General features: G+C 47.9%; 1 protein-coding gene across 1 annotated transcript in view; it reads right to left on the bottom strand.

The window, feature by feature from the left end:
- The window catches only part of MEF2D (myocyte enhancer factor 2D), a 140,631-nt gene that overhangs the window by 93,984 nt on the left and 32,231 nt on the right, over positions 1 to 14,416 (bottom strand). The window lies entirely within an intron of this gene.

The raw sequence follows: 14,416 nt of genomic DNA on the forward strand, positions 1-14,416 counted from the left end.
CATACACAATGTACCTTTGGAGCACATTCGAATTGCATTCTTTCCCTCAAAAAATTATGCGCTCTTAAGGTACAGTGTGTCTACTCAGCCTCAGAAATAAGTGCTCTTGTTTAAACAGAGACACATCGCATGGTATGGAGAAAGAGTGATCAGGTGAGCTGTATGCAGGCCCTCAGTCTGCTGTCCGGGGAGGTGTTCATTATGATGATAATTTATTTATATGCCACATAATGAGCCAAAATAGTTTACAAGTGAGTGTGTGTGACACAAAAAATATAAACATCCATTAAAAAGGGAGAGGACTGTCCTCAGTAGGACTCTCCCTTCCCAGTTCAACATGCCAGATGCTACAAGCCAAAGGCAATTTTGTTCAGAGCCAGTAGTCTAAACAGAAAAATGAGTCTAATTTGATAACCATTTCATTTCTGTAAATATACCGTCAGGGTTCAAATAATACTTATGGTATTGATTACATTGCTATTCAAACTTTCCTCCAAGGAGCTTACTGCTTCTCTCTCCGCCCTGCTTCCACTCAGTTTTATCCTCACAACAACCCTGTGAGGTAGGTTAAGGCTGAGGTATATAACTGACTACCCAAAGTCATTCAGTTAGCTTTCATGGTTGTTAAGATATCAGCCTAGGTTTCTAGCCCATCAGTTTCAATGCTACACCACACTGGCTTGTGGTAGCCCAAGGGAAGGGAAGGCTAACTGGAACACACCCCTGCACTCCACAATACTATTATAACAACCTCCCTCAGGTTCAAATGCAGCTTGCTATGTGACACAGCAGAAGCACTCAAATAAAGTAAGCCCAAATTGTTTTTCACAATTCTTTGAATCCAGGACATGGTCTGTAATGTTTATTCAAAGCTGGCAAAAGTGCAAGGGACAAAGAAAGGGGACAACTTTCCAAAAGTTTGCCATTCTTTCCTTAGGATGAGACCAAGGCAGGCCCATCTAGTCCCTCACCCTGTTCTCCTCAGTGACAGCCACCAAACACATGCCTCCTGGAAGCCCACAAGCATGGCATTAAAGCAACAGCTCTCCCCAGCAACTGGCACTCAGTGACATGCAGCCTGTGGATATGGAGGGCCCTATAGCTCAGCCTTCACCAACCTGGCTCCCCTCTAGATGTGACAGCCTACAACTCCCATCAGCGATGCTATGGGCTGATGGGAGGACAGCTGTGCTCACTGAAGGTGACAGATATTGTAGGCCAAAATGTCTGGTGGGCAAAGGCTGCTAAAACCCATCATGCTATCCCTTTTGCCATCGGATAGTTGGATGGCAAAGTGGCCAAAGACATTGCAGGAAGGTGGCTTATTGCAGAAAGGATGACCCAAAGGAAGACTCCACCCAACTGATTGTGGGTGCTCCTGCCAGGGATTCAGTTTGCCCCAAAAGTCTTTACAGCTCCAAGACTGGATGCCCCAGACTCAAATAAGTATCTCTATGGATGGGCATCTGGTACAGTAACTAAGAGGAGCCAGAGGTCTCCTTCCTCCACAAGCACAGATATCTGCTTTAAATGGAAGCGCTTGTGGCTATGTTGTGCCTTTATGCTAGAGGAGAACACACAAATCAGGTGACACTATAGGGAGATGGGTTGCTGTTAGTGCTGTGTGCATGCTATATTTCTGCATAGTCAAGTTCAGTTCAGTCTTTAAAAACTTTCCAGAACTTCCCTCTGGGTGTAGGAACACGAAGGGGGTAACGCTTGGAAGCCACACAGCTTCAGGTCATGACCATGTGGGTGGGAAGCTATGGTAAATGCCTGATGTGTTTGGCTGTCTTCCAACAAGGGGCAACAAGACTGTTCGCCAACCAGAAACCATTGCTGAATACGTGGAGAAATGATACAGACCTTTGAGATCACACACAGAATTTCTGGCGAGTCTCCCGTTGGGTTGGATACTCTATGACTCTTCCTTCATGAGAACTGGCAACTGGTTTTGAAAAATGCGTACACTGGAGTTGACAAATGTTGACTTTTGTATATCCCGTGAACTGTGGCAAGGTAGCGTGGGGAAGAAAATAGAACCGTGCATTATCCAATACCAACCCCAAACCATTTCCAGAGGGGGGAAAAAAAACCCATCATGCTAGCACCACCAGATGGACCACATTTCTCTTTCCTGAAAGTTACTAGTCCCTTTTTAAAAAATAGATTTTAGTTGTTTTGCGACAAAAACAAAACAAAGTATAGCATCATAAACATACATGCAGCATACAGTTATGAGCATTGGTTAGATCTCTGATGCGTAGTGGACCTGCAACTTACACTAGGGTTCACACGAAAAGGCAAAATCACATAAAGTTAGGAAGTTCCCAGAACTGTTGCCTGCACAACCATCCCTACCTATCCAGAGCTCTGGGATGGTCATAAGAGGTCTCAGATTGCCCCTTCTGACTCCCCCACCTCCATTTATTTATTTTCTTGCCACCTGCGCAAAGCTGCAATCACATAAGTAAATTACATGTGAGTTGTGAGTCTACTGTACTGTACTGTACAACATTTACTCTACTTAAGACTGGAATTCTCTCTCTCTCTCTTTGTCTACAGTGTCATCTTATGTCACTCCACAGAAGGCCACATGTGGCCAGTGATGTTCCTTTTCTGCCATGTATTTAATAAAGAGATCCCATGCCACTTGAAACTCTCCTTTTGTTTTCTAAAGATTGCTCCTGTATTTTCACCTTTTGCATCAGTTTTTCCATCAATGGAACTGCCCGAGTTTGTTGGAACCATTCTGACAGCAAGTTGTCTCCTAAATCCTCCCACTTTTGCTGCCGATAGTAAGTGTCTTATTCACGATATTTTGATTTGCAGATGACAATGCCATCCTGGAATCTATTTTCTGACTGATCGTAAGTCCCATTTCATAAAATGCCCGCCCCCCCAGACTGCTGTATCTTCTCACATGGCCACCATATCTAAGCTACTACAACCTTATGACCCTGAATTCCATAAATTCATGTTCCGTGTGAAGGAAAGGTTCCTGCAGTCAGTTCTAAATCTACTGCAAACCATATTTCACTGAATAAGCCCCTCACCCCACTTGTCCAGGTTCTTGAATTATAAGAAAAACGACTATCCACTTTCTCCACACCATGGCATAATATGTAAACCACTTAGAGTTTTTATGTTGTTTAAGCACTATACAAATCTTGTTAAATAAGGAAAAAAACTTCTATCAGACCCCCCTCCTACTTACTTACTCTTTTAAAAAACTAAATAACCCCCAAAATTATCATCTTTCCTCCTAACATATTCAGTCCAACCCCTTTATAATTTAGGATGCCTCTTTTTTTTTTTTTGCATCTTTTTCTGGCTCCACAACATCCCTTTTTGAAATGTGGTGAACAGAACTGTCCAAGTGTGGTCACACCACAGATCTTAATAAAAGACAAAAGAATGTGCTTTTCATGCAGCGAACAGCTAAACTATGGAACTCTCTCCCACAGGAGGCAATGATGGCCACCAACTTGGATGGCTTTAAAAAAAAGGATTTGACGAAGGCTATCAATGACTATATGGGGACGCAGGTGGCGCTGTAGGTTAAAACCTCAGCGCCTAGGGCTTGCCGATCGAAAGGTCGGCGGTTCGAATCCCTGCGGCGGGGTGCGCTCCCGCTGCTCGGTCCCAGCGCCTGCCAACCTAGCAGTTCGAAAGCACCTCCGGGTGCAAGTAGATAAATACGGACCGCTTACCAGCGGGAAGGTAAACGGCGTTTCCGTGTGCGGCTCTGGCTCTGGCTCTGGCCGGAGCAGTGATGTCACGCTGGCCACGTGACCCGGAAGTGTCTCCGGACAGCGCTGGCCCCTGGCCTCTTAAGTGAGATGGGCGCACAACCCCAGAGTCTGTCAAGACTGGCCCGTACGGGCAGGGGTACCTTTACCTTTACCTTTTATCAATGACTATGAGTCATGATGGCTATGCTCTGCCTCAGCAGTTGGAGGGAGTAATGCTTCTGAATACCAGTTGCTGGAAACCACTGGGGTGCGGTGGGGTGGGGTGTGGGAAATGCTGTTGTGCTCAGGTCCCGCTTGTGGGTTTCACATTGGGGCATCTGGTTGGCTACAGTGTGAACAGGACACTAGACTAGGCGGGTCCTTAGCCCAACTAAGGAGGCTCATCTTATGTTCTTAATAAGACACCCTTTTCATTTTCAAGTCCATAGGGGTCAGCAAACATTTTCAGCAGAGGGATGGTCCACTGTCCGTCAGACCTTGTGGGAGGCCGGACTATATTTTTTTGGGGGGAAATGAACAAATTCCTATGCCCCACAAATAATCCAGAGATGCATTTTAAATAAAAGCACACATTCTACTCATGTAAAAACACACCGATTCCCAAACTGTCCGCGGGCTGGATTTAGAAGGCGATTGGGCCGGATCCGGCCTCCAGGCCTTAGTTTGCCTACCCATGCCATAGAAGAAGAAATTATAGAAAAACATGAATGTAGCAATCCGCAAGCGGTGCGCAATGTGCAATGGCGCGGAAAGCTTCAGTCAGCAATCTGTGCTAAAAGGGGTGGAGGGTGGGACAAGTGTGGCCCTATTTGGAGGGGGTGTCAGATCAGGAGGGGCAGAGGTAGTTGCAACAATCATAATAACATGAACAGGATACAGCAGCAGCAGCAGCAGCAGCAGCAGTGTTTTCATGTGTGTGTGTGTTGCAAGAGCATCCAGGCTCACCCTAGGCCTGCCAATCCACAGAGCAATGTGACTGTTAGAACCACGAGTTTCAGTCTCACTGATCAACTTCCTTCTTGCACAGGGAGAGACAGAAGTGAAACCAACAGATGGATGAATGTTGGAAGGGCAAGAGGTAAAAACAATGTTTGTGTGTATGCGCTTTGCGGGTGGGTTGAAGAGAACGAACACCCCTCAGAGTGGCCACAAACATTAGTGGTCAGGGCGTTATTGATAGATTTAAGAGCCTTGTTGTAATACTGCATGCGGGGGTGGGGAGCCAAAATCCCCTTTTCTGCATCACAATTAAAAAAGCATAGGAGCTCAATCCTCTACAAAGCATCTGGTCACTCTGCTGGCACAGGCAGAAAGGACTTGTCAAGAAAGACTTAAGCGACTTGGTCAAAAGTTAAAATGAACCAAATCACGTTTTGTTGTTGTAGGTCAGAGTCCTGGACCCAGGTCACCAAAAGTTGACAACCTGTGCAGTTCATACGTTTTTATGTATGGATTGCCCCTCATGTGAAATATCAGGGTGGCGTATACAGAACATCTTTGAGACACCTGAAGCAGGTTAGTAGCCAAGATGCCTGCCCAAACTCTGCAGGAGAGTGTTTCTCTGCATAGGGCTGGCAACACTCAATGCCCAATTTCTAGTTGAAGTTAGTGGGGTTCCAGAAACATGGGGGGGGGGGGCAACTAACAGCACTTCAGTCAGTGATCAAGCTGGGATATAAGAGCTTACTTAGGCAGTCCTTAATGGACACCAGATTTAATCTGTTTGTGGCTTTCTATATCATTACAAAAACCCTGAACCTGGTCGCATAGCATATGGGCCGATATTTCTGCAGAGGTGTCATATGCTGTCAGTTGTCCGTTCCCATCAACAGTCTAAAGACAAAGATGAATCCAGGAGTACCCCCAAGCTACATATCTGCTCCTTCAGAGGTAGTGCAACCCTGTGTCTGGAACAGGCAATTGGCCCATCTTCTGGACACAGGAGCTATCTACCCACCTTCCCTGGATTGTAGCTCAAGCAACTTTGCATTCCTGAAAAGAGCGTAAGAAGAGCCCAAGGCCTGAGGCAAACAGGGATCTTTCCTTTGCAAAAGGGAATACCTGATCAAATTGGCACACACAGCAAAGTTGTTGTTTGAAGTTCACTATCTAGTTCTGCCCCCCACCCCAACCTCCCACCGCAAAAGGAAACTGGGTCATAAAAGGATGTCTTTCACCCAGGGCTTGGGTTTAGGATGAGCAGGCGGCCACCCCTCAGCCTAGTAAACAACAGAGGACCTGCATGTACAGAAGCAGCCTGGGGTGCGTTCCCCACTTGGAGCAGACACTTTTGCCCTTCCCAGGCCAACCTTCTGACCTTCAGGTGCTAGATCACACCTAATCCTAGTTCACATCCCCTGGCGCCAGTCCCAGCAAGCACCTTAGGCTGGAAGGCACCCGTCCCCAGCTCCAGATTTGGTTACAGACATCGTTGTCATCATCCCCCTCGCCACTGCCACCTCCCGAGCCTGTCCCTGGCAGCATCAGAGGTGGCGAAGGCAGCCTCGCTCACTCGCCAACTGTGCTCACGTTCCTGCCTGCCAAGTCTCCGCGCTGCCCTCCCGAATTCTCATCTCATTTCTGACCTACTTAACAGCAAAGATTGCAACGGCATTAATGATTTAGAAGCCTCCGGCTAAGCGCATGCCAAGGTAGGCTGCGGCGTTATATAATACTGTCGTTATCTGCCACGCAATGGCACCTACGAGGAGGGAGCTGAGCTGAGCACCCGCTGGATTTACAGGTCTTTGGTTGCTGGTCTGGAACAGGCTTGCCTTACAGATGGCCAATTCCCACGTAGGCGGAGGTGTCACTTCTCACATATCACAGAGTGAACCTCTTCCCCCACCCTAGGCCACTGAACACACTGCAAGCAAACAGACAAGAACAGTGTGTGTGTGTGTGTGTGTGTGTGTGTGTGTGTAAAAATATCCTAGGAGGTTTGAAGGCATGGGAAGGAAGCCCTCTCCCATTTAGAAGGTGGGTGTGGGAGGTAGCAGGTAACCTCAAGTAAAGTTTTGTTTTCCAGATACCTGAGAGCAAAGCTGCAAAATCGAAATAATGAACTTGCTCTGCATAACAAGCTGGATTTAGCAAATTACAAGTTATGTATATTTATTTAGCTTCCATCATGTATCATGTTTGATAACAGGAAGGGGGTCCAGCAAAGAATTATGTCTTCTGTCCCGTTCTGCCAATGCTAGCATCCCTACTTTGGCTTCAGAGAACACAGAAGGTGCTGCTCATATGTTTTTTGAAACAGAATTCTAGCAGCATCCATGAGGGCTAAAACCTTGCTTGGGTTCTTTCAAATGAAAGGCATGATTCTCAAGCTGCTGAAGTGGGAAGCTATTGCAAGAAAAGGAATAGAGGTTAAACTGAACAAGACCTGACAAACACCACCACCACAAAACAAACCCAGAAATGGGAGATATTATTTTGGGAAGGAAAGCTGTGTATTGACGCTGGTCTCCCCCTCCCTGCTCCTTTCAAAGCGGGAGAGAAACCCAGCAGGTTGGAGATAGCATCCAGTGATGGTCAAAAGGGGCTCAGGAAGTAATGATCAAGCTATAGATCTTTCCTTCCTTCTCTGGCTCACCTACACACAAACACACACTTGCCCTTCACATGAGTCAGCAACTTTAAAGAAACACTTCAGGCAGCAGGCCCCCACGCCTCCTGCGCAAACACCCTGCTCCCAGGTTGAGTGACAGCTGGGCCTGTCATCATCCCCATGGAAACCAAACACACACATACAGAGAGCTCCCCAAAAACTGTTTGAAGCAGAACCTCTCCTGGCTGGGGGGCAAAACACACAAGTTCAAGTCCCTCTCCTCCAAAGTCTTTGAAAACTGCCAGGAGGGGCAAACTGCTGGATGAGGTTGGAGGGAAAGCAGAAGTGTGGACATAGCCAAAAGGAGGCCACTCCAAGTGGCTTACCTATGAACACAAAATGTGTCCTGCTAAATTAGGCCAAAGGCCCACTGAGTGCAGCATCCTTTTCTCACAGCGGCAAATCTAAATGCCTCTTCTGGGAAGCTCATCATTCAGGCCAGAGACTGAGATCCACCTTCTGGCGGTTCCCTTGTTGCAAAATGTGGTTACAGGAAACCAGACAGAGGGCCTTCTCGGTAGTTGCGCCCACCCTGTGGGATGCCCTCCCATCAGATGGCAAGGAAATAAACAACTATCTGATTTTTAGAAGGCAACTCTGAATAGGGAAGTTTTTCTATGTTTGATGTTTTGCTGTGGTTTGATAACTGTTGAACGGCGCCAGAGTGGATGGGACTACCCAGTCAGATGGGCAGCATATAAATTTATATTATTATTACCCAAACAACAACTCTCCCAAGGACTATAGTCACACTTTACATTTAAAGCGCTATGATACTACTTGAAGTGGTCATGCCTTCTCCCAATGAATTCTGGGAACTGTAGTTTGTTAAAGGTACTGAGGGTGTCTAGGAGCTTCCTATTCCCCCTCCCCCCAATACAAAGTTAGAGTGGCTTAAACAATCAATCCCTCTTCAAAGGGAACTCTGTGAATTATAGCTCCATGAAGGGACTAGAGGCCTCCCAATGACTCTCAGCACACTTAACAAACTACAGCTCCCAGGATTCTTTGGGGGAAGCTACTACTGTTTGCAGGGGAACCACAATGCTTTAAATGTATGGTGTGAATGTGGCCAAGGTGTGATTCTCAGCAACTGAAATGCAAGATGGCCACTTCCTCCATGAATTTGCCTAATCCCCTTGTAAAGCTATCCAAGTTGGTGGCCATCATTGCCTCTTGTGGGAGGAGGTTCCGTAGGTGAGCTACGCACTGGGTGAAGTTGTTCTTTCTTGTGTCTGACTGCCATCCCCTCAAATGCCACATGCAGTGGTCATTTCACCTAACCCAGGATGTTTGCGTGGGGGGGGTTATTTGCTTTTAGTTTTAAAGGAAGGGTTTCAAAAGGTTAGGCGAAAAGGCCTTTAGAGGAGAGAGGCAGCAGCTGCTAGCATTCCTGGGGAGGGGAGCTGTGAACATGAGCTGGGCGGCTCTGAATCACCTCACAGCTTTTCTAACCACAGCCTATCCACATTGCCAGGGCCCGGCAGTCAGGCACACCTGCCAAGCCTTGCAATTGCTGCTGTGCTTAAGCCACAAAATGGAGCTGAAACAGTGGCACCAGAATTTTTGGGCAGGCACAGAAAGGGTAAAGTATATTTCTGGGTGGGTGAGTTGTGTAAGGTAAAGGTAAAGGTACCCCTGCCCGTACGGGCCAGTCTTGACAGACTCTGGGGTTGTGCGCCCATCTCACTTAAGAGGCCAGGGGCCAGCGCTGTCCGGAGACACTTCCGGGTCACGTGGCCAGCGTGACATCGCTGCTCTGGCGAGCCAGAGCCGCACACGGAAACGCCGTTTACCTTCCCGCTGGTAAGCGGTCCCTATTTATCTACTTGCACCCGGAGGTGCTTTTGAACTGCTAGGTTGGCAGGCGCTGGGACCGAGCAGCGGGAGCGCACCCCGCCGCAGGGATTCGAACCGCCGACCTTTCGATCGGCAAGTCCTAGGCGCTGCCCCTGAGTTGTGTACCATGTGTTAAAGCTTGGATAGGCAAACTAAGGCCTGGGGGCCGGATCCAGCCCAATTGCCTTCTAAATTCGGCCCGCAGATAGTCTGGGAATCAGCGTGCTTTTACATGAGTAGAATGTGTCCTTTTATTTAAAATGCATTTCTGGGTTATTTGTGGGGCATAGGAATTCGTTCATTCCCCCCCAAAATAAATATAGTCCAGCCCCCCACAAGGTATGAGGGAAAGTGGACTGGCCCCCTGCTGAAAAAGTTTGCTGACCCCTGTGTTAAATTAACAGTATACAAGTACAAACGGCAATTATTTTGCACACGTCCAACTAACGTGTGACTACTGACACGTGTGGGGGCCAGAAATTGAATCCCCATGCAAAATGGTTGACGCCTGTATGTTAATGCCAAGAGTCCAGCAATGGGGGGGGGGCAAACTCCTTGTTTGGGGGGGCATTTACCTCCTGCCCCCTTTCGGTGCTGCCCATGAGCTGAGGGGGGAGGCAATGAGGGGAACTGGCACAACTAGCATTTGGGGGACCACTCTTAGTGGTCCCTTCCTCCCCAATTATGTACAAAACTTGTGCCAACATAACTGTTCCTACTATTCATACTTCCACAATATACTGGCCCCTGGAAAAATCAAGTGTCCTAACCACCAGGTGCAGCAGTTACATTCAGAAGTGCAGGAACTTTTCAGGGCTGCATTCACACTGCAGTTTATTCCATTTCCCTAACTGCTAATTTCCACACCATATTTGGGCTTTCACATGGCACAAAAACCACTTCTGGAAAACTAAGGGAATATAGTGTGTGTTTATCACGCATTTCCATGTTATTCGGTCCCGGGGGGGGGGGGGGGGAGCGGAATCTGTTTGCAGGCCACTTAAACTTGGAAAATCGAAGGGATAAAATGGTGAAATTTGGGGCAGTACAACAGCACACAGTTCTTTCCTGCCGTTTCCAGAGAATCGTAGAGTTGGAAGATACCACCAAGGGTCATCTAGCCCAACCCCCTACAATGCAGGAATCTCAACAAGGCAGATGGCCATCCAACCTCTGCTTTAAAACCTCCAAGGAAGGAAATCCCACCACCTCTGGTGGGGGAATCATGGGGGAACAGAAGCAGGCATGCACAGAAAGAGTGCGGGAGTAGCAATGTTGTCCAATGACATTCATTCTTGGATCTCGGCATGGTGTGAATGAAGTTCAGTACATCATGCTGGTATAACAGTCAGAAGTACAACTGGAGCCATGACTTTAAAGTTTTGCGGGGCTTTTGAAGGGAAACTGTTGATGGTCATTTCTATAACTTCCCTCAACCTGCTTTGAAATCCAATACAGGAGGGGCTATTCTGGAGTAAAGGAATGTAGGATACCATAGGATCATTTCCAGGTGTCAGGATGTGGTTGTGAGCTTCGGTTTGATTCCTCAGTGTCCTCAAGAGGCACACAGCTATATATTTGCCTGAGAGATTCCGCTCTTCCAACTATACTTCCTAGAGCCCTGGCATAGCCAGTTTTCCCTCTTGATCAAACCAGTGCAATAGCTCAATGGTAGAGCATCTGCTATGTGTGCAGAAAATCCCTGGCATCTCCAGGTAGGGTTGAGAGAGACCTAAAACCCTGGAGAGACACTGCCTAACAGTGCAGACAGTACTGAGCTAGATGGATCAATGGTTTGACTCAGTATAAGGGCAATTTCCTATATTCCTACATCTCCTGCCTCTGGGATCCAGCCCTAAACTACCAAGCTACACTCCCTTACCTGCCAGGAATCACCCTCTCATTCCCAGCCTCTGCTCCTTGCATCTGAGGGTCTGAGCCTCTAGAAACTTGGCAACCCTCCTTTACAGGAAATCAGCCTTCTCTAACCTGATGCCCTCCAGTGCTGGTTGGCACCGATGGGAACTGGAACTGAAAATATCAGTACAACTTCCACTGGTCCCAGTCATTTTTGGACTATAACTCCCATTACCCCCAATACAACTCCCAGCCAGCATGCACATATTTTGGCTGGGGCTGACAGGGTTGCCAGGTCGGAAGTATGCCAGATCCTGAGATTTCACGGCCCAAACCTGAGACTTAAGCGGCCACCTTTAGTGATGTCACGGAGAGGGCTCTGGAGATGTAGGTTAATTGGGAGAGGGAAGCAGAGGAGGGCAGACCCCCCCCAAATGTCTAGGCTATAATTTGCAGCCAGCTCTTGCTGGGCTGAAGCTTGCAATCTGCACATACAATCTTAACATGTTTTAGTTTTTTTTTTATTTTTATTAATGGTACTCCTGCCCACCTGGAGATTAAAGCCCTCCAGCTGCCACCTGGAGGAGGCCAGGAAAACCTGGAGACACCAGGTCAGATCTGGAGGTCTCACATCTCTAGCTGTCATCCAAACAACCTGGAGAGTACCAGGTTGGGAAAGACTTCAGTCAACAGAGAAGAGGGTGCAGGGAGGAGAAATACAGAATGAAGGCAGACAGTTTTCTTATGGACTTTGGATGAATGAGCCAAGATGGCAACATTCATAATGTGCCAACCTGCAAACCTCAGAGAACTGGGTTTCTATCCTTGGGAGGGGAATGAACCTTTTTCATGACGCTCCCCCTCCAAAAAAAGCCTCTCCTTCCCAATTTGTTCAGTCCATGATAATCACATCAACCTGGGGGGCTCTATATGCCCATGATATACATTGCTGTTAATGCCCTAAATGAAGCTACTACAGCCCACGTCATTTATTTCAGTCTTTTCTGCAGTTGCTACATGACTATATTTATCCCTGTTTTCTCACGTTCAAGCCCTGCAAGGGAGGTGGGACAGCTATTTCCCCCAGATTCTGGATGACATCAAGCTTGCAAACAAAATTTGCCTCATTTGAGGGCTGGGGCACAGTTCCGTGGCAAAGCCTGAGTCTTATATGGATACAGAAGGTGCCAATCCACAGCATTCTCAGAGGAAATAATGCTAGGCTAGGATGTGCTTGTGGGAACAGCCTCCCCTTGAGACCTCAGAGAGCCAGAGGCGATAGAGGGCTAGAGATGCACCAATATTCTGATTCTGAATAAGGCAGGTTCGTATGTTCACTCATTGCTAGCAAGCTAACAGAGTGAACACCCTCATACATCTGGAAGGCCACTAGTTCACCATCCCTGTGAAAAGGTGCATGGGGTGGTAGAATGCCTCCACCCAGGAGCGTCTTACCTATAGAGGCTAGTGGCGCAGGGCACCAAGTTCTGGAGGGCGCCAGGGAAGTGGCAGAGGCTGGACGTGGCGCCTCCCAGCATCAGCTCGCCACCCTCGCCCGCCTCCGCCATGCTGCGCCAAAGCAGCACCGCGCCCAGAGCCTCTGCCTGCCTTGTCCACCAAGGCACGAAGTGGCCAGCTGAGCTGGGAGCTGCCGCGTCCAGCCTCTGCCTCTTCCCTGCCGGAGGAGCTGTCCTTCAGCCGCTGCCCGTCTCCTCCAGCCCCGCAAAGCTGGGCGCATCGGCGGCAGCACCGTCCTCCCTAAAAAAGTTTGGCAACTCTGGGAAACGGAAAGGGGGCACTGGAGGGATCTTTGCACCACAGTGCCGGATATGCTTAAGCTGGCCCTGCCTCCACCCCCTCCAAAATAACTGGGATGGTCTTCAGATGAGCATCAGGGCTCTGCTGAAAGGCTAGCTGCCATCTGTGAAACTTTGGAGGAGGTGGAGATATTCCCCACCCTATAACCCACCAGCGTTTCCCCCCCACAAAGTAGTTGCACTATGAGTCAACAGAACAAGCCCCTTCTCAACTCTTTCCCAAGTTGTCAGGCTGCCATACTTTGTCCCACAGAATTCAAAGGAAGCAAACCAGTCCTCATCTGCACAACCAGGTCCTTCCATCTGTAGTTTGCACCCACCCACCATCCTGGGGTTTGGTTAGAGCTGATGCTTGTGTATGTCAGAATGGAGGCTTTTAAGAGCACAACAAGAAAGAGAATGAAAATGCTGCAAGCCAACTAAGAGTGACTCGCCTATAAAGAGAAGTTGCAGTGTTTGGGAATGGATGACGGCCATGGCCCAGCTGCCCCAGCATCATGTTCTCACAATGGCCAACCAGATGCCTGTGGGAATCTGCAGGCAGGGCCTGAGCACAAGAGCAACTCTCCCCTCCTGTTGGTTTCCAGCAACTGTGGAGGCAGAGCGCAAAGCACAGACATTGCGACAAGTAGCCATCAATAGCCTTCTCCTCCATGAGTTTTTCTAATCTTTTAAAGCCGTCTGAGTTGGTGGCAAGCAATGCCTCCTGTGGGAGTGAGTTCCATGTGCTGCATAAAGTAGTGCTTCCTTTTATCTCTCCTGGGTCTTCCAACATTCAGCTTCACTGGATGTTGGCCAGTTCTAGTGTTATGAGAGAGGGAGAGAAAAAACTCATATTTGCCCTTTCTCTAAACCAAAAAGTCCCAAACACTGCAGCGAGCTGCTCCATCCTCTTTTATCATTTTAGTTGCCCTTTCCAACCCTACAATATCCTTTTTGAGGTAAGGTGACCAGAACCATACACAGTATTCCAATTGCAGTCACAGATTTGTATAACAGCATTATGGCACTGGCAGTTTTATTTTCAATTCCTCTGCTAACGATCCCTAACATGGAATTCACCTTTTACACAGCTGTCGCACACTGGGCACAATATGAAAGGAAATTTGCTGTGAACTGTACCACATGCATTTGCACTGTGCCCAATGACAATTTTCAAAGGCAATTTTTACACACACACACACACACACACACACACACACACACACACTCCTCTTCCTTCTTTCCTATAATTAAACTTGGCCCCTTGCCATTCTGTACTCTGCAGTCCTGGAAAGGGGGTCAGACTTTCTGCGTGCGTTCCAGCCCTAGGAATGTAGCAAAACTTTCTCAGTCAGAAAGAAAAGAACACTGTGGAGCTTTTCATCGAGATAAGAAACCCCAGGGACAAAATCCTCAGCCTCACCTGCCTTCACGAAATACATTCCCTTTGCTCCTTTCTACTCACTAGTTGGCAGGAGGTGAGTGGGGGAGTAATCTTTACATTATTACATGTGCCCTTAAAAAAAAAAAACTATGAGAAAAGGCCAATCTGA

This window comes from Podarcis cretensis, assembly GCF_951804945.1.
Source record: "Podarcis cretensis genome assembly, chromosome: 16".
In the NCBI taxonomy this organism is placed as follows: Eukaryota; Metazoa; Chordata; class Lepidosauria; order Squamata; family Lacertidae; genus Podarcis; species Podarcis cretensis.